Source organism: Dendropsophus ebraccatus, chromosome 5 (assembly GCF_027789765.1).
Source record: "Dendropsophus ebraccatus isolate aDenEbr1 chromosome 5, aDenEbr1.pat, whole genome shotgun sequence".
Taxonomy (NCBI): Eukaryota; Metazoa; Chordata; class Amphibia; order Anura; family Hylidae; genus Dendropsophus; species Dendropsophus ebraccatus.
Genome location: NC_091458.1, coordinates 54,877,617 through 54,904,756, shown reverse-complemented (window position 1 = coordinate 54,904,756; position 27,140 = coordinate 54,877,617).

Sequence of the window (27,140 nt, the reverse complement as noted above, 5' to 3'; positions counted from 1 at the left end):
AAGATCTGTAATGTACCTCTATTTGAGTCTTCCAGTACTTATCAGCAGCTTTATGTCCTGCAGAAAATGGTATATTACTTTCAATCTGACAAGGTGACTCTCTGCTGCCACTTCTGTCCATGTCAGGAACCGTCCAGGGCACTAGCAAATCCTCATAGAAAACCTCTCCTGCTCTGGACAGTTCCTGACATATACAGAGGTGGCAGCAGAGAGCACTGTGTCAGACTGGAAAGAATATACCACTTCCTGCAGGACATACAGCAGCTGATAGGTACTGGAAAAGTTTTAAAAAATCCTTCTGATACCAAATGATTTAAAGACACCTGGGGCCGGTTTCCAGCATCCGTGCATCTCCTGGTCTGTTCCTGGAGCAGCAGAGTGTCGGAGATGCTCAGCTGCCGGGAGAGCACAACCCCGACTTCTAAGAAGATTTTTCAGGGTTAAAAAGTCGTCTTATACACCGGAAAATACTTTACACTTTACATTTTCAAAAATATTCAAAGAATTTTAATGTTTGGATCTAATCATTTTGACGCCATACTGTAGATGTAGTGACTGTTGTGTCAATCTTGGCCATGTTATAATATTTGTGGTCAGCTGAGCTCACATTCGTTAGGTTTCATTCACACTTGTGTATTTTGGTCAGTATGTTGCAGTATTTGTAAGCAAAAACCAGGGCTGGACCCTTTAAAGAGAAAGAGTATAATGGAAAGAGTTATAATTCTAGTACTGTACTAGAATAGTAAGTACTGGTGCAAAATATTGTCCTAAATACACAAGAGCGGATGAGGTCTCACAATTCTTAGAAACATGAAAACATTTCATATTAGTCGCCTGTATTATATAAACAGACCAATTGTTATACGTATATATATGTAATTAACAGCAATGACTATAATCTCCGTACCGTTTCCCGTAATCCTGCGATGACATTTTTATGACTTCAGTCAACACTTGTATTATCAAGAGATAAAACTGCTTGTGTGATATATATCATTATTACTTGTGTCAACAGTGCACTTCACAGCTTCGTAGCAATGCCAGGTCTTATCACAAGAGTCGTGTTCCATGTTTGTTATTAGGTGGTCACCTGGTAGGGAACAAATGCAATGATGCGTTAATACATAGACATACAATATAGACTGTATACAGAGGTGTGGCTGTATTCTTTTTTAACTTTGTTTTACTATCATTTTTCAAGTAGATTTTCTCTCATTTTGCAGAGGTGTGGCTAATAAAAGTAAGAGGCTGTATATTTTTTCAGGCTTTATTGACTTTTGGGGAAAACAGGGAACTTGTATAGAACATCATAGAATATACTGCATATATGAAATATGGAGTGCGTACTACAAAATATAGCTGTATACATAGCTGCACTGACTAACAATAGTCCTTTATCAAGACCTTTTAGTGCCCTAAAAGAGCCTTTTAGTGCCAAATCAGGACAATTTAGCAGATTTTTGTTCTGTGTAATTAAGACAATGATCAGCTGATGAAACGATTTATTCCAGCCTAAAAATCATCGGCCACTGGGCACACATTGCTATGTGTAATAGTGACTGTGTAAAAGAAATAAGAAAGTTTATACATACCTTTCAATGCTGCCCAGCTTCCTTCCATGCTTCTTATTTCTGCCTAGTCCCGGCAGCCACCTGTAACACTTCAGAGCCGGTCTCAGCCTCTTAATCACTGCCCAAGATGGGACCGCTGCGGCCAGTGATTGGCTGAGCAGCCTGTCACCTCAGAGACCGTCTCTGAAGTTCCAGCGGTGGCTGTGGACAGCAGGCAGAAACTAGGAAAACCCCGGGAGCATGGAGAGGTATGTGTAAACTTTATTTTACACTTTTAAAGCAAGGGCTGCATGGACATCGCTAACGATATCGCAAACTTCGCAAACCAGTCTAAAAGTGCAGGACAGTATCCAACGGAAGAAAGAAACTGATCCGGATAGAGCAAAGCTGCTAGAAGCCAGCGTACTCTATCTTGCAGCGCGGGTGTCATCAGAAAACTCTGACTACTCTTCCCAACCGGGTAACAAGGTCACCCTCTAGGACAGGTCGCCAGACACAATAGGGGGCAGTAGGTGGTGACCACCAAAGACCAAAGAGTCAAAACATGGGCACAGGTATTCTCTCTATTCTCAAGTACTCTACTTATTCTCCTTCTAAAGCTCCGGCAGAGCACATTTCTACCCTGGGTTGGGACTCTCTCAACATCCTCCTCTCTACTTCTCTAAACCTCTTCTACCTCTCAGTACGCAACTCAGCACAACTATACCTCTCTCTAAACTCCCAGCCTTCCCTCATTAAGCCTTCCTACATAAAAGAAGAAGTTCATTTATTCTAATTGGAATAAATAAAGTGGTCATTCCCTAAGCACCTACACAGCACATCACCCCTTTCTGTGGGTGGCGGTACCAATAGTCTGGGTGGGTCACAACTCCACTCTGGACCACCGTACCCAAGGGACCCCCAAACAGCCCGGCAGGTTACTGAACACAAGGGACAGGGTATAGCCAGGCTAAAATAAAATAAAAGCAGGTGTTACCATACCTGTGTGCCCAACCGGCACTGGCGTCACAAATCACGACAACCTAACATCTGGCTAAGCTATATTCCGACCAACCACCATAGAAGTGGTGTCACACGTTATCAGCTAGCAAGTGACCAGTCGAGTGTAGTCTATATATATATATATATATATATATACATACACATAGCCCTTGCTGCATGATTATCGAGCAGTGTAATATGCTCAGTCAGCTCAGTCAGCAAGCACAGGTCTAGCACATCGCCACTTGCTTACATTAGTACCATCCCTATTGTATTGTTCATCCTGGGTTTACCTGGAACTCCCAGGCCCCAATGCAAAATCTTTATCAGGACCCCCACTTATCATTTGTCATTTACTTTGAAGTGATCTGCACCCACTAGACCTACCGCTGTGCTGATATCTCTGGTGCAGGATCATAGAGAAGAGGAATACTTACACCACAAGAGCTGGATAAAGCAGATGTCTGATCATAAGGTAATTGCAGGGTGTCTTGCCAATGGGATCTCCTAGTGACCGACTGTAATCTGTAGGGGAACCCTGCAAGTAGAGTGGAATTCCCATGCAGCATCCTTATAGGGGAAATGAAGCATTACACCATTTCCATTGACATAAATGAGCTGTAATAGGGGGACTTACCAATTTGAGGGCTGGTTCTTTTCATCCTGTTTTCTTCTGGCTTATATATGAGGGTCCTGAATGGTGGACTTCCTTATATTAACTCTTAATTTCCTATAATTGTATTTGAAAATGAGTTTTCTGAACAATCTTCTGAAAAGACATTACAAAGGCTGTATATTTATCAACATAATGCAATGTGCATTCTCACGGCTTCCACTTTGACTTTTTTCATTTGCTCTGGTTACAAGAATAATTATTTGCTAGTTATATTGCTTATTTGGACATTTAGTATTACTTTTCTAGGAAATAAGCCTTTAAATTGTATGATGAAGAACAATTTACTTTTCCTCTTACGCTGTCCTCTTCCAGTGAACAGGAAATAACATTGTACGGCTACTGAGAGACTCGGCAGGAAGACATTCGGAGCAGATATCACTAAGAGTACAAATTGCATGTGCCCCGCCACTGAAGTATCTACAGATTGTTCATACTCTGCAGACAAATATATGAAATTCTTTCAGAGTGTGGGAACATTCACCCATATTTTTTCTATACTGTCATGGCATACTCATTTCTGTTTATATTATGTCTATACATTAGGAAAAGCTGCTAAGCGTGGCCTGAAGCTGTAGTAAAGCATTTTCAGAATGTACATGAACAGGGATGTATCCAAGGGTCTAGACAATAGTTTATGTTCTTTTTCAAGACTTCTTCTCCTTTAGAGGACGTCATCATTATTCATTGTTACTCATAATATATGACATGACATTATGATATAATATGAGATAATACATTTAGAGGAAAAAAAAGCCATAGAAATTATGTTATTTCAGTGTCTCCAAGATGTGGCCATCTGACCAGTATTTGACCATTCTGTGTATACTTATATTTGAATTTCTGTGTATCCATGACTACAGACAACAAACAAATCCTGTGTGTAGTCAGAGGCGCAACTATAGGGACATGAAAGTTGCATATAAGAAGACACATGTTATTTATATGGCTTACTACAAAGCACAGCTGCAATACATGAGCAACACAGAGTTTTTTTTTATCCACTGGAAACAAACACAAGGTTCCTGATGAATGACAGCAAGTAGACATCTTGGCATCCTTAAGAAGTTGGCACAGAAAGTAAACTGGAAAATTGTTAATTCCATCATTAAAGAAAAACATTCATTTGTTAAAAGTGGTAAATGCCTTTAATGGGAATCTGTCATCACTTTCATGCTGCCTAAACCATAAGTCTTCAGATAGGTCCCCAGTGGCTTCTCCCCACCTCACCAGCCTTGATGATAGATCTGTCCCTGTTTTGGTATGAGGAGAGAGCTATCAATGAAGGCATGGAGAATCCCCTGGAGACCCCCTCAATGACTTGTGGTTCAGGCAGCATGAAAGTGATGACAGTGATATTACCTGTCATACTTCTCCTAAGGGCTATGAGGCTCAAGTCACAGAATAAACCAATAACCATTGGGGCTAGTGGTCATTGCTCTTTCTCATTCATAGACAAACATGAGAAGAACTCTGAGTGTAAAGTGAGGTGCAATGCTTATTTTCCAAAAAATCAGAAGCAGGCAGCATACAGAGCATAAACAGGGCATGCATCAGATTTAAAACGGAAACAAACTCAAGAACAGGAAGGATTATTATTTTCTCATATTTTAATCGCCCTAAGATCAGATCTTTGAGGTGGTGGACACCTGGCACAACATGTCCTCATGTTATGTTATTATTGGCATCAGACAGAGAATGCTATTATGCAGTTTGTAAACCAGCCGTTTTTTAGGATATTAATGAAAATGATCAAAGCAGGTTCCTTCTAATGGTATCAGTTCAGGTACGATACGCTGTAATGGGAACAGTTGGATATCAGAAACACCAAAGCTGACTTTTTCCTCACCAATAACAGGAGAAATATTTCCTGTACTGGGTAACTATGATTGTTTTGCCAAGTCTGTAATACTTACTAGAATGCTCCTGCAATCTTCAATACGTGGGCCATGCAGTCATGTATGAACTAACATAGGCCCAACATCAAAAAGGCATACTTATTTAACAGTTTATCGAAAAAATACCTATACCTATACAGTTAGATTGTTGTATGGAGACATTCTTTTACATGTAAACGTGTCATACATATCGTGCACCAGAATTTTGGAGCAATATACTGTATGGGTATGTTCACACTGAGTAAATCAGGCGGAATTCCGCAGCGGAACTCTCCACCGCGGAATCCCGCCTGCCTCAGTGTGACACTGCTTCTATATAGGAGAGCGTGCGCTCCTCATGTCGCTTCATTGAGCAGAGAGCGGCAGCAGCGGAGGAGCGCATGCTCTCCCATAGGCTATGACACACTGAGACAGGCGGGATTCTGCTGCGGAGAGTTCCGCTGCGGAATTCCGCCTGATTTACTCATTGTGAACATTAGTGACTCTGTTAAAGTGGTGCACATCATACTCATTATGGGCCAAAACCATGAAGCAGCCACAGATGTGTCTGTTATTACATAGCTATATATCATATACATATATATATATATATATATATATATATATATATATATATATATATAAACTAATACAGAGCATCAGTATATAGCAGGGATGGGGAACCTTCGTCCCTCCAGCTGTTTCAAAACTACAATTCCCATGATACTTTAGCTTTGCGTGTACAGACATGATAGTAATTGTAGTTTTGCAACAGCTGGAGGGCCAAATGTTCCCCATGCCTGGTGTATAGGTGGCTGCACCCTATGGATCTACTTTCTCCCCGAGCCTGAGGTGCAAAGAATTGACTATAATTTATATAACAAGTCATCGAATCATGTGCCCTATAGAGAAGCTATAGAGAAGCAACAGATTTAGTTGTCATTAGACCCATTCCACCCCATTGTCTCCATGCAGTTCTATCACATGACGGGATAATGTAATGTAAAGTAATATTAACGTCAGTTTTTAATAAATAAAACATTTAATTCTCATTAAAAAATTACTGAAGAGAAAACACAACACATCCTGCAAATATACATCATGAAAGGTTCCCACATCCCTGTGTATGCCCCGAGATAAATGATAGCAAAATACTAGGATCCAGCCATGACATAACACGGTTACATAAAATGGTCATGTTCACAGCATTGTGCTAGGAAAACAACTGCCTTTTAGACCAGATAAATGAACCATTTCCTGCTTTATTTGATTTAGCTTACTGTAATGTCATTGTATCCATCTCATGCATTGCCTACCAGACCGAATGCCATTGCATAGGATTTCAGCTGGAAAAGATAAACTTTGTTTAATATGTATGCAGCTCACAAGGCCAATGTGAGGGTTAAACTTTCTACTAGTAAAAAATAAAAACTTCACAGACTTTAGATCCTCAGGAGCTGTACTTTTCACCAAATAGTTTGAACATTTGTGTTGTAGACCTCTTCGTCTATATAAAAAATGCCTATTAAACCACTGAAAAACGGTTAGGAAAGACTGGAAATTAAAAGGGATATTCAGGATTAGGGGGAAAAAGCACAGCTACTTTCTTGCAAAAACAGCCCCACCCCTGCCCCCTGGTTGTGTGGTATTACAATTTAGCTCCATTTATTTCAACAGAATTGATCTGCAAAAGCACATCCAAACTAAATACAGAAGAGGGGATGTTTCTAGAACTCCCGAGGGGCACAAGGAAACTTAAAGGGGTATTTCCAAATGAAATATTTATACAGTGCCCTTCTATCTCCAGGAGAAAGGATACAAGATGACCATTCCTGTACAAGGCTATGTCCATGGTAGGTACAGTACACATATATATGAAAGGGTAAACAGGGTCCTATTGCACTGATAAATCTAGAGAACTTTAAAAAAAAAAAAAAAAAAAAACACACACACACTTTTATTTGATTTTTTCATAAAACCAGTACAACAAAACCACAGTGTATAACTTTCCAATCTTATAGCCATCACCTTTTTCTAATTAAAATGTCAATATATCAATTTAAATTATAACACTTAGGCTATATCCAATACCACTCCATGCATATAGAGAAAGAGATGTATGATTGTTCACATTGATCGTACATATAGAAGATACAAAAAAGCTGAAGACCATTTTTGGCTATGTTCACACAACTTCTTTTTTAGGTAAAGTAACAGCCATTGTTTGATAATGCTGGCCGTAAATAGTGTTCATGAACATTATTGACAGTGGTCGTAAAATAATGGCTGATATTTTAAAAACAATGGCAATTATTTTGCAGAAAAACTAGCAACATGCACATGAGATAACTATAAAGCTAGGTTGGTTCACACTGTGTAAAAATGACAGCCATCTTTTATAACAATGGGCGTCATGGCACAACTAATGTCAGTTATTTTTAAAATAATGGACGTTATTTGCACAAAAGACGGCCATCATTTTTACATAGTGTGAGCCCAGCCTTACTATTATTAAGCAATCCAGCTATTCTATGTGCTGACGTGCAGCCTGGCCTCCCCTTTAGTGCAATGACGGCTGGTGGTGCATAATTCTAGTTTGGGTTACTAATTGCCCTTCGGCTGTGGCTTAATTGAAAAGTCCATTGAATTTAATAGTAAAAACGGAGAAAGAACAGTGACAAAAGAAAAACTGCGTGTGAACAACTAATAAAAACTCTGTTTGAAAAAGACGTCCAAAGATAAAGATCATGATCTTTTGACGTCCGCTGTAAAAACGTCCGTAATTCAATACATTGTATGCATTGGATGTCTGTGTTCCCATTGACTTCAATGCATTGCCATTGCAGTCAGTTAAATTGCAGCAAAAACAGAAGTTTTTAGTAAAATTGGCCGCCATTTCTTTATTTTTAACGATTTGTGAACATAGCCTTTGGCTATGCTCACACAATGTTTGTTTTTCAGCCATATTGTTGGACGGCTGTCATTTTGACGGCAAAATACATCTGTCTTTTGATAATTTCGGCCGCAAATAATGATCATTATTTGTGAGCATCTTTTGCCATCAAAATTACGGCAGTCCAAAAAAGACAGACGCAAAATGACTGTTGTGTGAACATAGGCTAAAACTGCACATACACTAGTATGGACCGACTAAAAGGTGAAGACGTCATAGAGACATGTCAAATACTTTGATCGGTCCTGGTCTGAACGTTCAGACCCATACCGAGAAGGAGCTGGAAGGGGACCGCACTGCTCCATGGAGTCAGGGTCCATAGAGCTCTATTACAAACCCAACTCTTTTTTTCTAATACAGAGCGGGGAGCAGACTGTGCTGCAGTGTGTTCTGATCAGTACAGGTCTGAATACACAGACCCGGACTAATCAAAACTTTTGACATGTCTCTATGACATGTCAAAAGTTCTTTGAAACAACATGTACACGTTAATTATCTCCATTTTACTTTATGGTAACTACAGAAAGCTGTTCATAATTCCCATAAACTACATTGGATAGTTTATGGATAACTACATTGGATAACTACATTGTATATTCTGTGTATAAAGCCTTGATTTCTCTGTCTCTGTAGTTGGTGCCTTACAGAATGACAATGGTCCTAAACCTCATGCTGTGCACCTCTGCATCATCTCAGCAGGGAGGAAGTAAAGGGCTAAAGCTTTTAAGAGTCCATCTACTGTACTCCATGCTGAAACATATGAAGTCATCAGGCTTCTAAAAATGTATTCTAGATTAGAAAGCGGATTACAGGTGGTACATTTTTATTACTGAGCAATGCTATATGGTGTCAAGGTAAAAATGTGGATACTTATAATCTATTACATCACATTTCTGAATTGTGAATAATCATTAGAAATCAGCCAATAGTTTCTCCAGCTCCTTTCTATGGCAGCTTTCTAGAGGATGCATGTAGCTAGAAAATTGATGTGTATACTATGTATAGGCTGTCAGGGCATGACTATGTTGACACTGTGTAAAAAAAGAGAAATGGCTCTGGTTTAGTTTGTTTTTGTTTGTTTTTGTCCGTTTTTTTCTTAAATAATGTCTGTTATTACTGAATCATAATTAAAGTCAATGAAACGATGGCAGCCCAATGCACATAGCGTACTAAATAACGGACGTTATTTGCGTGGGTGTCCAATTATTGTCCAGTTATTTTTAGTTGTTCACACACACTTTTTTTTCATCATCCTTTTACCATTTTTACTACTTAATTCAATGGACCTTCAAAAAAGAACCATACCCAAAAAAGCCTGAACAAGAATAATGTACCAACAGCCGTCATTGTAATGACAGGTGCCCAAAATGTGAAATGACGGACATCATTTGGAACTCAAACTGACAAATGACATTTTTAGAAAAAGAAAAACGAACAGAAAAAAACGTCACATGAGCATAGCCCATACTGGGGGTTGTGGTTTTGCCCCAGCTGGATAACAACAGCTTGGTGACCACTGCCATAAAAGCTAATAGCAGGTAGAGAAAGAAAAACCTGTCTGACAAAAGAACTTACAACCTAAACCCATTAATTAGAAAAAGGATATAACTTTGCCTTCCAGCTCCTTCCCGGATCCTTGTTTTCCACTTTGACCAGGGTTCCATCTGCAATGAGTTAATATTGTATGGTCTCCTTCTGCTCACAGATGTAGGGGAGGTAATTGGTTTTCTATGAAACAGAAGTATTTACAGATTATTTCAACCTTTAAAAATACAAAGAAAACACTAGCAAATGTAAGCTGTTAAGTTTACTTCTATTGCAAAATGTTCTTTGTGACAGGTCTTGATTCTCCTTATGGAGATCCAGCTAGTGTGAAGTCCGACAATAGTCCTAAAAGAAAGATAATTCAATACATAACATATTCCCTGTAAATGAGTTAGAATTGTTAATTGTATAAAGGTCCCCATACACTTTATAAGCTCGCAGCGGATTTGGCCATCAGTTTGTTAATGACACTTAGAGATCTTTTTATCTGTATAGGTGAACAATAAGATCTTAGACTTAAAGGCTATGAAAAAGATCCCATAATCAATATGCTATACATATGGGCACTAATACACAAAGGCTAAGTCTTGTATTGTGTGCGCTAATAGAGAGAAGTGGGCAGTGGGTGGGTGGGGAAATGCGCACTCAGCACTTCTTATATTATAGAGACAGGAGAGGATAGGTCTGCGTCAGCTTTTTAAATGTTCCCCTACTTCCCACCCACACCCACTGAAATAAAACTGGTGACTCAAACACATTAAAAAACAATTCACAACTATACAAAATAGCAAATTCCCTGTTTAATGTGTAACTAACTAAGAGGTGCAGACATACACCACAGACAATAGAGGAACTATATTGTAACACATGCTGTAATAGGCAAACAACTTAGAAGGGACAGATGGGTGCCCATATTACCAAAGGTAAAGCAGAGATAGAATGATTGATAGATAGATAGATAGATAGATAGATAGATAGATAGATAGATAGATAGATAGAAGATAGATAGGAGATAGATAGATAGATAGATAGAAGATAGATAGGAGATAGATAGATAGATAGATAGATAGATAGATAGATAGATAGATAGATAGGAGATAGATAGATAGATAGATAGATAGATAGATAGATTGATAGATAGATAGATATATAGATAGATAAAGAACAGTGTCCCAAGAAAGAAAGAAAGAAAGAAAGAAAGAAAGAAAGAAAGAAAGAAAGAAAGAAATATAATAGATGAAAAGATAACAGGTATTAGATAGATAGATAGATAGATAAATAGATATTAGATGGATAAATAGATTGATAGATATTAGATAGATAGATAGATAGATAGATAGATAAATAGATATTAGATGGATAAATAGATTGATAGATATTAGATAGATAGATAGATAGATAAATAGATACATAGATAGAGACATAGATAGGCATTAGATATATATTAGATACATAGATACATAGATAAACCCATAGATAGACAGAAAGATAGATAGATAGATGAAATGTGTAATAGAATTGGATTAACTGTAATGTCTGAAGGTTCAAAGATCTGCTATTAAAATCACTTTGCAAACTGCAAATTCTCTGCCGATGACAATAGAGAACCTCTATAAACTCTATTTAATACACATTAGTAACTTCATCCAAAAACTGCTCTTGAAAAATAATCATGAAGAGCAAATGTTAGAGTTTTGGTTGTATTCCTAGATAGAATTTGTTTTAAAGCTCTGGCTTTTCTTTGTTATTACAAAGGTGTCACTGCTAAGAACTGCTAGAAAGAATAATATTGTTATCGGTATATGATCTGTAAACCAACAATCCAGATTTATTTAAATATTAATATATCATACATTAATGTAATACATACATTTTAGATTATATTGTCAAGTGTACTGTCACATCTTTTTTGTGCTGTTTGGGAAAATATTTATTTCCTATAGCTTAATCTCTTAAAGGGCTACTCTGTAAGAGAGGGAGAAAATGTGTTTTAAATCAGCTGGTGTCAGAAAGGTATACAGATTTGTAAATTACTTCTATTTAAAAATCTCAAGTCTTCTAGTACTTCTTTTCAGTCTTACACAGTGCTCTTTGCTGCCACCTCTGTCTATGTCAGGAACTGTCCAGAGCTGTAGCAAATCCCCATAGAAAACCTTTCCTGTTTTGGACAGTTCCTGTCATGGACAGAGGTGGCAGCAGAGAGCCCTGTGTCAAAGTGGGGGGGGGGAGGGGGGACTTCCATCCAGAACAGATGATAAGTACTGGAAGACTTGAGATTTTTAAATAGAAGCCATTTACATATTTACATAACTTTCTGATACCAGTTGATTAAAAAATTTTTTTTTACTCCGGCGTACCCATTTAATGACTGCTGATATGCCTTTTTGTGGTGGTTATTATGGGTACTTATTGTAGCCTGATGGGTTTTTGCAGTAGGACTTGCACAAACTGTATAGGACCCATTACCATGAATGCCACTTTTGACACCTTCACAGTTGTATATGATTGTAAATGGCACCCAGAGTGCCATCCATGGACCACCTACAATCAGAAAGTGCGCATGCCAATTTATGCAGGAAGGCAAAGGCACCACAGGTATCCCATGCAGCATTAGTATCACAGTCAGGCTCCCACTAGAGCTACCCAAAGCAGAATGAATCTGCAGGCAGTATTAGCCATCAACATCCAGCATATACTGACCCATTGAAGCTGCTGAAAATTCTCACTGCCTGGTCCCCTCTGTCTCTACTACTTTGTCCTCCCCCCTCCCTTCTGAGACAGAGGTCACATGATCTCTGTCTTTTCTGTTAGCCAGGCAAATTATAACACGTCACCTGTAACCCTGCTCCCAAACCACTGACATCTCATCTATCAGTGATCCCTTAGCAAGGGTGGGGAAACAGCTGTTTTATCTCTCTCTTTGTAATCTATGTAGATGAATAGATCGATATATCGATGGATAGATAGATAGATAGATAGATATATAGATAGATAGATAGATAGAAAGAAAGAAAGAAAGAAAGAAAGAAAGAAAGAAAGATAGATAGATAGATAGATAGATAGATAGATAGATAGATACTGTGTTTCCTATGCAAAGCAGAAGCAAATCAAGCCAGTGGTCAGCAGATACTAAAAGACAGGGGTGGGTACCTGGCTGTGAGATGCAGTGCATGCTGGGAGATGTAGTTTCTTGGCTAGGTGCCATGATATAAAATGAAGATCATTTGTAAAAGTTTTGATCCAGAGCTATGAGCAGTGTAGACAAGAGGGAAAGGGTTAAATGATTAGTGGGGGATCAGTGATTGCACTTATATGCTTTTTGTGCATTTTAGTTTTTATGGGGTCCCTGGAGTACCCCTTTAAAAAGATATTGTCACCCCTCTTAATCTAAGTGCTGTTCTCCGCACAATCCACAAGCTTAGATGCTGCATATTCAATATATACCTGTATAAAACTTGTCTCTGTCTTCTTCCTACTCGAAAAGTGCTTCATTCAATTGGTGGACAGTGTCACCTAGGCGGGGCTTCATGGCATTTGGGCTTTCTCCCCAGCCAGGAGATGAGGTCCAGCTGCCATGAAGCCCCGCCTAGGTGACACTGTACACGGATGAAATGAAGCAAGAGTAAGGAAAGTGGCAGATTCACTTTAGGTGACCCCCCTCTAGTGTCAGCTGTAACATACACCCGCCAGGTATGGAGCAGACATGGTTTCTGAGCCGTCTACATTTGCAGTGATCAGCCAGCCGCTATAAAACACGTATGGTCAGACACTAGGAGGGTTATCACAGTACTGGGGTGAGTTATGAAGCTGTCTTTTACCAAGATGCTATATGTTGCCCATAGCAACCGATCAGAGCTCAGCTCACTGTGGGCTATGGGAAGCTCTGATGCGGGCGCGTGCTGTTGTGCCCGCATCAGAGCTCCACGGAGGAAAGATCATCCGGTCGGTACTTAAGTACCGGCCGTGATGATCCGGGCTAAGACCGGCCGTTCCGTGACCCGGCCGGGGTCACGGAACGGGCGGATGTTTACGTAGTGTGAACATAGCCTTAAGCAGAGCAGAAAATACAAATGATGGCAATAGAGGGGCCTATGTCATCCCTTGTATTGGCAAAAAAAAATGTTTTGAGTCTCCAGAGAACCTCTTTAAGGAAAAAAGGGAAGATTTCTATCCACCATGATTGATTGATTGATTGATTGATTGATATGAAATGCCCTGTAACTTTGTCAAAAAGAAGGTCTGCAGCAGCACAGGTTTGGATTATAATGTTCAGCAGCATCTGGCATATAGAATTGTATTTAATACACACTACATTAGCTGAAGAATAGAAATAGGAAAATGTCCTCAAATTGGATTTGGGTTACAATAGATTTGGTCTAAATCAAAAATGCCTCCATTGCCCTGAGAAGTCATGGCTGTAGAATTATTATGGTAATAGCGCAGTTTTAGCAGCATAATGGTGCGGCTATTAGCTTCCACCACATATACAGTAAGCATGGTTCCGCATCATGAGACCCTGGCCTTTTATGACCATATTACCTAAAGTCCACTGGAAATCATTGCTTTGAGTCATGATATATAAATCCTAAAACAAGAAAACCATAGTAAACCTATTTTTCTTCTTGCCAAACATTAATTTAAGGTTAATGCTAATGGGAAATGTTTTCTCCTGACTTGAAAGTCTCTCTTTATCTCTCTTCATTTCCAATTTCCTTGGTTTTGCTGCTCATTGACTGAATGTCATTTGCCCATTCTCTTCCATTTCCTTGCATAATCTTTATTGCACGACCGCAGTATTTTAATCGGATCCTGATCACCAACACGAGGGAATAACAGATCTGTGGCTGACCACATGAAAAGCAAGGCTAGCAGTGATACAGAATGATGGTGGTCCCTCTGCTATTCAAAGCAAACCATTAGCTTGTAGACCCTCAGGACAGACAAGTTTTAATGATCAGGCCCAACAGAACATGCAGCATAAGGAAGCATTCCTGTGCATTCAGGGTCCAGCTTGAAACGTTCTGTGTAACACATGAGTTTAACTCTTGAACTAAAATGTTTCCCATACCTCTGTATACACACATGAAAACCAGCAGTAACTAATAGTGTAAAGTACTTACAGCTGTTACTTACAGGTTTAACAGTTGTTCCCTTTGTCCTTTGAACCTCCCGTGCTGTACATCCAATAGGTAGGGGAGGAAATAACATTGTCCTAAGAAGTGCCTAGCACTATATACACAATGTTTACATATCAGGCACCGGTAATGAATTTAGTAGAACTGGGAACAAAAGTCACATGCAATTTACTGTACATGCATGCAGTCATACAACCCTGAGCATATGTCTCGGTCCTAGGGTTCTTACCTAAACCTCCATACTGTAATAAAGTCATTCGACCTACACTGAACATAATAGAGCACATTTATCAAAAGTGTTGCAAAAGTAACTCTTTACAAATCAAGAATCTGCTGTTTAGGTAGCTTCACACGTAGCCGATCCGGAGCGGATTTCACGCTGCGATTTGCAGCCAATTAGTGCTGCCGTGCACTGATTGGCTGATGAGAAGCGAGGGGAGCCGGGAGCTTCACTGCAGCCGCAGCGCCAAGCAGGTAATGTATTCTCCGGGCAGAGGCTGTGGGAGGCCGGTGGCTGAAGGTTAAATGGGCCGGGTCCCATATCTGCAGCAGAATGAGAATTTGGCTGCAGGTATGTGACCCCATAGAACTTCACTATGCCAGGATCCGCAGTGGATTTTGCTGTAAATTCGCAGCGAGAACTCCGCTGTGGATCCGGTAGGTGTGAAGCTACCCTAAAGGAGTATCCTGCAGACTAACAATTTTTTATTTTTGCTAATAAATTGCCTTAATAAAGTTATATTATTTTATAATATAACATCATTAAAATAAATGTATACAGTGTATAATTTTTTTTATTTAAACATCAATTTATATTGAGTGGCATCAGTAAGGGACACCAACATTCAGTCCCACAGTGCTAGTGATACAGTACATTCTTATTAGTATATACAATTCATGGTAGCTGTCTGCCACTATAGCCCAGCAGCGAGAAGTGATTACTGCATAGGCTGCTGCACACAGCATTACTGACTGGTAGCTTCCCCCCATGTATTATATATTCTAATAAAAATATTCAGTACAGGGAGGGGGGACAGATACCCGCCTCTGTATCAAAAGCTATGCCAGTGCTTGACCAGAGTGGAGGACCAGGAACTGCAGGGCTTGGACAGCCCTGCAGTTCCTGATATGAGCATTGGTGGCAGCAGAGGGGCCATGTTGCCATTAAATGTAAAATCAGGTTATATCATGATAAAGTTATATTACATAGTTAAAGCAATGTAAAAAACAAAAGGTTACTCTCCGGATTACCCTTTTAATCTTACACAAATCACATCAAACTTATTAAAGGGACTCACATTATATAATGTACTTTGTGCAATTCACAATACATACTGTATGACTGTTCGGTATTCCACTACCTTGTTTGGGGGATTTTTTCTGCACATGGTTACAGCACCTCACTGCTGCTGACATGTAGCTCAGTGCTATAGGAAATGGAAGTGGATTAATACAGAACATGTCATTTGCAGTAATTTACTAAAAGTCCTAAAAGTATTGCCTGACTTTTTTTTTACAGAGCTGTAGTGGCAGTAATATAAATGAACCTATATCCATGATAGTATATTAAGATTACAGATAAGTTTATGTAAAGTTTCTATAAGACACGTGGTAAATCCTATCAGCAATCGATATACATTAGAAGATTTCGCTTAGATTAGAGTTCCCTGTTTAGATTTCACAAGGGATATTGCCAGTGGCCATCCCATAACAATGACCATTGTAACACTACTGCAGACTACATTTAACCAATGAAACAGCTCCCCTAGTGGTCAACTGTCATTGGTAACTTTATCAGGTAATGACAATGAAGCATCTTTGGTAGAAGCAAAAAGAGCAATAAAGTAGGTGATATCATGATAAGAACTTCTATCACAACCATGACATTTGTAGGATTCATTTACATAGTTGGTGAGATTGGTTATCCTTGTACTGGCCAACAGTTGTATTACATCATTAAGAAGCTCACATACTGACTATATAAAGCTTCCTTCATGTACCCTACTCGGAGCATCCTGCATTTGGGGGGGGGGCACACCCTAAAAACACCACACACAAAAAAAAATCAGAGATTTGCTACAGACATTAGAGTGTTGTCTAGAAACAAACACCAACAAAAGCCCTGCAAACCTCAAGTCTTTTTCACACATAGATTTTTAATTGTTTTTTTCTTTTGGCTTAACCCCTTAACGACAATGGGTGTACATTTACACCCTAGCTGCCTGGGACTTAACGCAGGAGGACGTAAATGTACGCCCTGGTCCGGTCCCGGGCTATGGAGCGGGCTCACAAGCTGAGCCCGCCCCATACCGGGTGAGGACCGGCTGCTATCTGCAGCCAGGCCCTCACCCTCAATTGCGGGCCATTAGCCCCTGAAACGCTGCGATCTTCGTTCACTTAATGATCGCTTTTCCTAACTGCCGGAGGTCTCTTACCTTCCTCCGTGCAGTCCTCGGATCGGTGTTCTGATTCAGCCTGCCACAGGCAGGCTGAATCATAAGATCACAGATAACACTGATCCCTGCAATGCTATGACATAGCAGGGATCAGTGTTACTGATCCAATATATGCAAGTGATAGTTCCCTAAGGGAACTATAAGGCTATGTTCACACTACGTAAGTTTCCGGCCGTAGCGCGCTCCGTGAATAAGCGGCCGGAGATTTACGTAGTTTGCGAACAATGGAAAGTATACGATCTACGGCTGCACAGTTCACACTACATAAGAACTTACGCCCGGATCGTATGCGGCGCCGTAAAAAATTAACCAGACCATTGTTTCGGGACGGAAATGCTGTAACTTACAACCGTAGCGTAACATGCGGTCCCGTACGGAGTGGTGATTTCTTCTTTTTTCAACTTTGATTTGCCGATCCAAAAGGTTCTGTGGGTCGTCCGGGGCTAACCTAAGATATCCCAGTAAAATACCGCTGTTAGATCGCTACGTACGCCGCTCGAAAAGCGTACGTAGCTTATGGGCGTAAGTTCGCGGACCGTACGTAGCCGGCCGCAACTTGCGTAAATTCCGGCCGGAGTTTTACACGTATATGTCCGGACATATACGTAGTGTGAACATAGCCTAAAAGTGTAAAAAAAATAAATAAATAAAAGTTTTACAAAGTGCCCCAAAGCCCCTCCCCCAATAAAAGTGTAAATCACCCCCCCTTCCCATTTCACACAAAAAACACATAAAAATAATAAAGTTAATTAACATATACATCGTAGCATGCGTAATCGGCCGATCTATTAAAATAAAACAATACTTTTCCCGCACGGTGAACGGCATGAAAAAAAAGCGGTAAAAATATGCAGAGATTGTTTTTTCAATGAAATTTTATGTATAAAATTTTTTATAAAAAGTGATCAATACATTTGATCTAGAAAAAAATGTTACTAATAAAAACTAGAGCTCATGACACAAAAAATGACACACCATACGACCCCATAGGTGAAAAAATAAATGCGCTATAGGAGTCACAATAGGACCATTTTAAATATGCCTATTTGCAAAAAAAAGTTTTACTGCTAATAAAAATAGTAAAACGTAAGAACACCCAGTAAACCTTCATATCACCGTGTTCAGACCGACCTATAGAATAAAGGAAAAATGCCAGTTTTACCTGCAAAGTGGATTACGTAAACATGGAAGCCCCCCAAAATTTGCCGATTTGCATTTTTTGACCCAAGTTTACCCCATAAATGATAATTTGGGGGTTCCGTCATTGATTTAATGGCAGATTGAAAAATGCCATTACAAAGTACAACTGCTCCTGAAAAAAACAAGGCCTCAAATGGCCCTGTAGATGGAAAAATGAAAGTGTTATAGGTCTTAGAAGGAGAGGAGGAAAAAATGAAACCGCAAAAGTGAAAATTGTCCCTGTCCTTAAGGCCATTTCAGGCTCTGTCCTTAAGGGGTTAAAGCAAGTCACAAAAAACATGCATTTTTTTAACCAGAAAAATAACCTGTAAAGGGTCTATAGGAGAAAAATGCAACAAATTGGGTGAAAAAAACTGCCACTAATCCTGAAAAAGCACAAAAAATCACAAACTTAAAAGCACTGTAGGTTCTATATGTCTTTAGTGACTTTAACATCTGGCCTCAGTTTTTTGCACTAAAAAATGCAATGAGCTTTTTTTTGGCGTTTTTTTTTTAGAAAAAATACTTTGAGACAGATTCACTATTGTTAATGCACCAGAATAATGACCCTTTTCAGATGTTTTTTGCCCTTAGGTCCATATTTTCAAAAGTTTATTGATCAAAATACTGTGTGTGAACATAGCCTTAATGGGGTACTATGGAGAAGAAAATCAACTGGTTAGAAAATTATACACATTTGTGAATGACTTCTATTTAACATTTTTAATTATTCTAGTACTTACCAGCTGCTATATGCCCTGCAGTCTTCCAGTCTGACAAGATGCTCTCTGCTGCCACCTCTGTCTGTGACAGGAACTTTCGAAGGCAGGAGAGGTTTTGTATTGGGATTTGCTACTGCTCTGGACAGTTCTGACATGGACAGAGGTGGCAGCAGAGAGCACTGTGTCAGACTGGAAAGATAACTCCACTTCCTGCATGACATACAACAGCTGATAAGTAATGGAAGACTTGAGTTTTTTAAATAGAAGTAACTTACAAATGTGTATAACTTTCTGACACCAATTTCTTTCTCTTGAGTACCCCTTTAAGGCCCCTTTACACAGGCTGATTATTGGGCGAATGAGCATTCATAGGAACACCCATTCACGATAACTGTCTCATGTGAAAAGGCCAGAGACCAGGCGGTAAATGAGCAAGCACTTGTTCACTGGCTCAGTGATTTCTTTGTGCAACCAATAAAATCATTGTATCGGCTGAACAAGTGCTCTGTGTAAAAGTGCAGTCAACAATGATGAAGTTTAAGAACCACGCGTATAAATCAGTGATCGCTGCATGATTAGTCGAGCTGAGCAAACTCTCAGTAAACAAGCGCCAATCCACCTGTCAACCCATGTAATAGTTCACACATAGCCTTTAAAAATTGCAGTTTTTAAAGGCAGAAAATAAGCCATAAGGCAGGTTTCAAGGGAATATAACCTGTACACATTTTAGAATATTACGACCACAAATCCCAGCCTGACTTTGGCATTGACGTTGGTCTAGTGACCCAAGGCAGCTACAGCCTTATTACACTTGTCTGAAATTGGCCTTATTCATGATTCTCTACCATTTAGCAATATAATACATTTACCACAAGTACTGTAAAAAAATTTTTTACACATTTTCCTGAATCAGGTTCACACACATTCAGGACAGGTACATGGAGCAGTCACATAAATTAATGGCTGTCATTCCTCTTAGCTAATTTAGTAATGGTAATGACATGAGCAACATAAAAACTTTAAGTGACAGGCAATCGATAATTAACTTTACCAAGGATTGGAAATTACTGGGAGGGAGGGAGCGCACTAATGACAATTCCAAAATCTCATTTCAAGAATATTGGGTATTGTTTTAAAGAAGAGGCAAATTCAGAAAAAAATTCAAATAAGTCAAGAAATTTAGAGGGAAACGACCATGGCTAAGAATGCAATCTCCCTGCAGCCACGTACCTCGTCTTTCTGGTGCAGGTTCTGCCATTTAAAAAAAAAACTTATATGAAGAAAAATATGTAAATGAGCACGTTAGGAGCAATGCAAGGTTCAGCTTGCCAGCCACCGCGTTTGGTCACACCTACCTAAAGACTGCCCTGCTTATGCATAATTGAATAGGCAAAGGAGGCAGCGGGCCAAACTATGCCCTTTGGGGCCCAGGAACACCCCCAGTGCTCCTAATGAGCTCATTTACATATTTCTTTGTACGCCCCACTGGAGTTCCAGGTTTTGACCTGAGCTCGCTTCATAGCGGGTGAGGAATGGCTGCTATCAGCAGCCGGGTCCTTGCCATCAATGATTGGCCACTGTGATCGCCTGACAGCCCGCCATTAACATTAACCCCTTAAATGCTATGATCAAGCCACGTTGTCACTGTCACTTACCAATCGGGACCCCTGCAGCATGTCTGTGGGCATCCCAATTGCATTGCCTGACTGCCAAAGGTCTCTTACCTTCCTTCGTGCAGTCAAGTCTTTACTCATCTAATACAGTCTGCCACAGGCTACAGGCAGGCTCTATCAGAAGATTACAGATAACACTGATCAATGATATGCTATGGCATAGCAGTGATCAGTGAATGCAATCTAATGCATGCACGTAATAGTCCTCTAGGGCAGTGCTTCTCAAACTTTTTCTACTGGAGCCTCACCCAAAAGACCAAGGCAGTGCCTGGGCCTCACTATCTGTGGTGAAAGTCCATTTAAAAGCTGAAAATAATGCTAGGGATGTCTTTCACCCGTCTCCCAAGCTCTGTACACTAATAAATTAAGTACAAAATAAATTATTATTGTTGCTAAAATGGTGATTTTTGCAAACAGCAAAAGGACTGTGTAAATTATAGTTACTTTGTAAAAACTGGCTCCCCAGCTGGGCCTCACCAACAACTAGGGGGCGCCTCACTGGGGAGGCCCACCTCACAGTTTGAGAAGCACTGCTCTAGGGGGACTGAAAAAGTGTAAAATAAATAAATAAATATAAAGCCTCTTTCAAATAAAAGTTTAAATCACCATCCCTTCCCATCTAATAAATTAAACACATACAAATAATACAAATAACTAACATTTTATATACCATAGCGTGCGTAATTGTCCAATCTATTAAAATAAAACAATATTATTCCCGCATGGTGAACAACTTGAACAAAAGGGGTAAAAAAAATGACAGGATTGGTGATTTTTTTTAAATTACATATTACATATACATATTACATATTAAATATAAAGAAATTAGTAAAAAGTGATCAATATGTCTACATAAATAAAATACTTATAAAAACTAGAGATCATGGTGCAAAAAATGACACCACATACAGTCCCGTAGGTGAAAAAATAAAAGCGTTATAAGAGTCACAATAGGGCCATTTTAAATATACTGATTTGCAAAAAGTTAAATAGTTAAATAAAAATAGTAAAGCATTAGAAAAGCTGTAAACATCGCTGTATTCAGACCGACCTATAGAATAAAGATAAAATGTCAGTTTTAGGCTATGTTCACACTGCCTAAAAGTACGGCCGTTGCCATCGGCAACAACGGCCGTACTTTGTGCGGGGTGGAACACTGCCTATTGTTCTATGGGATCCCGGCCGGAGCGTATACACATCGCTAACACTCTGTCCGGGATCCCATACAGACCCGCAAAGAACTAACCCGCAAAGAACTAACCGCAAAGAACTAACAGATCAGCAGGAGATTAACCACTGCCATTCCTGCTGGTTTTTATTTCGGGATCATCCAGAAAACTGATAAATTAATAAAGAGTGAAGGCAATTATGTATCTTTTTTACCTTTCTTTTAGATTTCCAGGCGTAGTGTTCCTTTAATAAAAGTCACCATATTACTAGCTGAATATATAATAGTGAACAGGATTCGTAGAAGCCACCTGTATTTCTGTAAATAATTAGGAACAACTTGACTTTTTGGTCTATATCTTCTATTTAGAATAAGGACATGATGGATACTTTCTTCTCTATGTCCTGTAGTGCATAGAGAATAATAGGACGGGGAGGTGCACACTAAAACTACATTTATTTTTTTGTCTGGAAAACATGTACAAGGGTAGGCTTGTAAATAATAAAATGGTTGTATTTGGCAATGTCTCCAAGTACCATAGCATCTCAATCATTGTGTGCATTTAATCAATAGACAGCAGAAATCATAGCTTCCTAGGAGAGTACACACCAGCTATGATATACAGTACAAAACAAATATTGCCAGCCGTGGCTGCGTCTGTGGCACCGAGAGAAAAGCACGCTGCTAATGTACGAAGAGCAATGATTGCTTGTTTTGTTTGCAAAGTGACAAAAACATTAATCAATTATAGCTTAGGTTATTTTATATTAATAATATCATTTCCATTACTGTACCTGGGAGTTTTAGCTACAGGAAGGATTCATTTGTTACATTTGCACCTAGATTCTTTCATATTGGCCACAAATTATTCATACTATGTAGGGTGATTTTACATGCTGCCTTTTTCAATTTAAAAAAAGGCTCTTTTTAGAGCTTTTTTTCATGATATTTTACATAAAAATGCTCAATAGAAATGATAGAATCCCTGCATTTTTGTGGCAATTTGGTTATGTTCTTTTTTTAAGCTTTTTTAAATTTATTTATTTATGTATATTTTTATTTTATTTTTTTTATCTGTGCCATTTTTCAAAATGTACTATAACATGTTAGAACAACAGAAGGAAAGATTCCAGCACCAGGAAAATCCATAAGGAATTCTTTATTGTGACAACCGTATAAAACAATAAAATCTGACGGTAGCTTGGCAGTTACTGACGCATTTCGATCTATACAGATCTTAATCGTAGCATAGGTGTATACAATGTCTTCCAACTTATATAGGTAATACAGGTACATAGTAACACCTTCTTTCTAGTCACACCCTTCCACAAGGGGAGGGGACTTCTTTTAATCCTTGCAGTATATGCTGCGAGTACAAGTAAATACAGATACAAATAATACAAAACATATCATAAATGCATATACAAATTCAAAAGGAAAAAAAAAAATAGCAATAAAAGAAAGAAAGAAAGAAAAGCAAGGAAAAAATGCATCATCAGAACGTACAAATGAAATAAATTATGAAAAAAAATATATATATATACAAATCAGTATTGATACATTAAATGATAACGATGATTCAGACCTGCAGGATATCTTGTTTTTAAAGTAAAAATCCAATAAGCTTCACGGCTCAAAAGCATCTTCCGTCTGTCTCCACCACGTGAGGGCTAAAAAACATGTTCAATGCCAGTGCAAGAAAAACCGTGTAGATTACCCTGGTGGACAGAGGAAAAATGCTTAGAAACCGCAGAGATATTGACTGCATTCACATTGTTGCTATCCGACATGTGTCTACGCATGCGTATTTTAAGTGCACCTGTGGTGCAACCCACGTATTGTAACTGGCAGATGTTACAGGTGATCAGATACACTACGAAAGTGGTGTTACAATTGATAAAACTTCTGATTGGGAAAGTAACTCCCGATACCAGAGATTTGAATGTTTTTTCAATCTGCATATGATGACAGGTTTTACAGATATTGTGTGCACATCTAAAATTACCAGTGGTATGTAACCAAGTTTTGTTGTTCTGCTTTTGGCTTTAAAACATACTAGGTGATAGGCGCTGCCCCAGGGTTTTGCCTTTGCTGGGCACTATAGATGCACCAGAAGTCAGGATGTCATGTAATACTTCATCATGATAAAGAATTTGTAGATTTATATAGAAAATACGCTTGACATCTCTGAAATCTGTGCTGTAGGTTGTGACCAGTGCTACAGTGGGGGTGCTGGAGGGGTTACATATTTTTGAGTCCTTAGGCATTAGGAGTGTCTCCCGAGAACGGGCAGACACCTTTTTCTCAGCCCGATCCAACATCCATCCACTGTAGCCTCGTTCACTGAGGCGACTCAATACCTGATTCTTCTGCTGTGGCCATTTGTTTTGGTCTGAGCAATTACGTTTTGCTCTTATGAGCTCTGCCACAGGTACTGATTTAATTGTATGTGGTGGATGACACGATTTTGCATACAAAATGGTGTTACCTGATGTGGGTTTGCGATAGGTAACTGTTTCCACCCTGTGGTCAGCGGTGTTCCCTGTTAGTGTGAGATCCAGAAAGGAGATACTAATTTTGTCCCACTGCAACGTAAATTTCAAATTAAAGGTGTTTGTATTGAGATAATCTCCTAGGGTGGGTATGGCCGCTACAGCGCCATACCAAATAAGTATGAGGTCATCGATGTAGTGGCCATACCACACCACCGACTGTAAGATGGAAGAATCTGTCTTAAAAATATAAATGTCTTCCCATCAGGCCATAAAAATAATTGCATTTGACGGAGAGAATTTCTGCAAATAATAAGTGTTGTCAAAAGAGAAAAAAATTGTGTGTTAACAAATATTTGACTACCAATACAATATACTCGCGTAACTCGGTGATGTATGGACTGTATTCCCGTAGAAACCAATGTAATGCCTTTAAACCCAGATCATGTGGTATACAAGTATAAAGTGATAACACATCACATGAGATCCAACAGTACTCAGATTGCCACTTTATGTCACTAACAAGACTTAAGATGTGTTTTGTATCTTTGATGTAGCCAGGAATGTTAGGTATAAGCGGTTGCAACAAAGAGTCAACCCAGGATCCCAAGTTCTCATTCAAAGAGCCTATGCCGGCCACAATGGGTCACATAGGCGGGGGAAATAAATTCTTGTGAATTTTGGGAAAAGAATGAAAAATCGGGGTCCTGGGGTGATCCGGTATCATGTGTAATTTCTCATTTTCAATGAAGACACCCAGGTTACTACCATGTGTAATGAGTCCTGTTAAGATGGTACGTGTAGCAGTGGTGGGATTGGATGTCAGTTGGCGGTAAGTTTCACTGTCAGCTAACATGTCCAAGTTAAGCTTTTTATATAGGCCCACATCAAGAACAACAACAGCACCTCCTTTGTCCGCCGAGCGGATAACCACATTGGGATTAGATTCCAAATCTCGGAAGGCTTGCTACTGTTCTGATGTAAGATTGGAGGGCAGGGGGCAGGACCCCAACTGTAAATCAGTGAGGTCTCGCTCCATGCTCTCCTGAAACACATCAAGTATGGGAACCCTGGAATTCAAGGGATAGAAATCAGGATTTCTTATAGAAAACTGAGTAGACATTGTTATTTCATTAGATACATTATTCAAGGCATGAAGATGTTGTAAATGAGACACAATTTTTTCATCAGCAAAAAACAAAGATTGATATTCATTGTTATCAACTGTTTGAGAGGCATTAGACACACTGGCTTGTGTGGGAGAAACCCCAGCAACATTAGTGACATTGTTGGCCACATTTACCCGTCTGTCCTCATTGTTGCGTTTTTCAATTAGGGCAAAGTGCCTTCTTACAGTTAACTGTCTAACAAACTTATTTACATCCAGAATGGTGTTAAATAAATTAAACCGCATGGTAGGGGTAAATGATAAGCCATTTGACAGTACCTGTAGCTGTGCTGAGGTCAGGATACTCCCGGAGAGGTTAACCACCTTTAATGTCTCTTCCCCTGTCGTTGGGGATCTCGTGGTCCTCCTGCGGTGCTTTTTGCCTGCCCGCCGCCGGCGTTTTTTGGTGCGTTATTTTTCTTTCCTTTGGTTTTCTGATTAGATTTCTTTTTCCTACTGTCTTCTTCTGTAATTGTAGAGCTCTCGAAGACCGTAGAATTATCATCTGATTCACCTGCAGATGTAATGTCAGAAAGTTCATCCTCTGTGTCTGCAAAACTGACCCGACCAGAAGACCGCTTGATAGCCCGATTTTTCTTCTTTAATATGGATTTTAAAGCCGCAGTTGCGTCTTTTTTGCGATTCCAAGTGTATACAGTCTGTGTGCGGTAATCCTCTGTATTTCGTGCAAATTTATGTTTTTTAATAGAGACAATTTCAGTTTGAAGTTTGTTAATATTGTCCTTAATTTTGGAATCCAAATCTTTGAATTCCTGTACATCTGCTTTGTCTTGCAGTGTAGTTTGCAGGTCTTTTATTTCAGTTTGTAGGTCCTTTAGGAGCAACTCCTCGTGGTGAATAATATGGCGCATGAGTCTCATGGAGCTGTCTGAGAGAATCTCATACCAGCCAGTCATAAATGATTCGGATATGACAGTGGTCGGGAATTTCTTTATTCTTAGCCCCCATGGAATCATATCCTTGTCCACGTATTTCTTTAGGCTTGATAGATCCCACCACACTTTACTTTCTTTGACGAGGAGTTTTTCCAACTGATGCATAGTATCCACAAGCATGGAGTCAGGTTGATCTTGCATGGTAAAAATCTCCGCCATCATATTTTTTTAGCTTTTTTAAATTTATTTATTTATGTATATTTTTATTTTGTTTTTTTTATCTGTGCCATTTTTTAAAATGTACTTTAACATGTTAGAGGTATGGCATTTTTCTATAGGTCTCTATATAAGATTAAAAAGCAAGTTACACATGTTAAGCATTGTTCAAATAACACCACACACGCCTGCAAGGAGTTTTTATGTTCTTCTGGGTACTCTGGTTTCCTCTCACACTTCAAAAAAATAAAGAAAGGTGAATCTAGATTGTGAGCCCTAATGGGGACAGGAAATGATTTGAGCGATAACAAGTATGTAAAATAAGTTGGCAATATATAAATAAAAGAAATTATTATTTAATACAGTAAAAATATGCCACCAAAATACTAGAAAAAAAAATACAATGTAAAATCCTTAAAGGGGTTATCCAGGTAA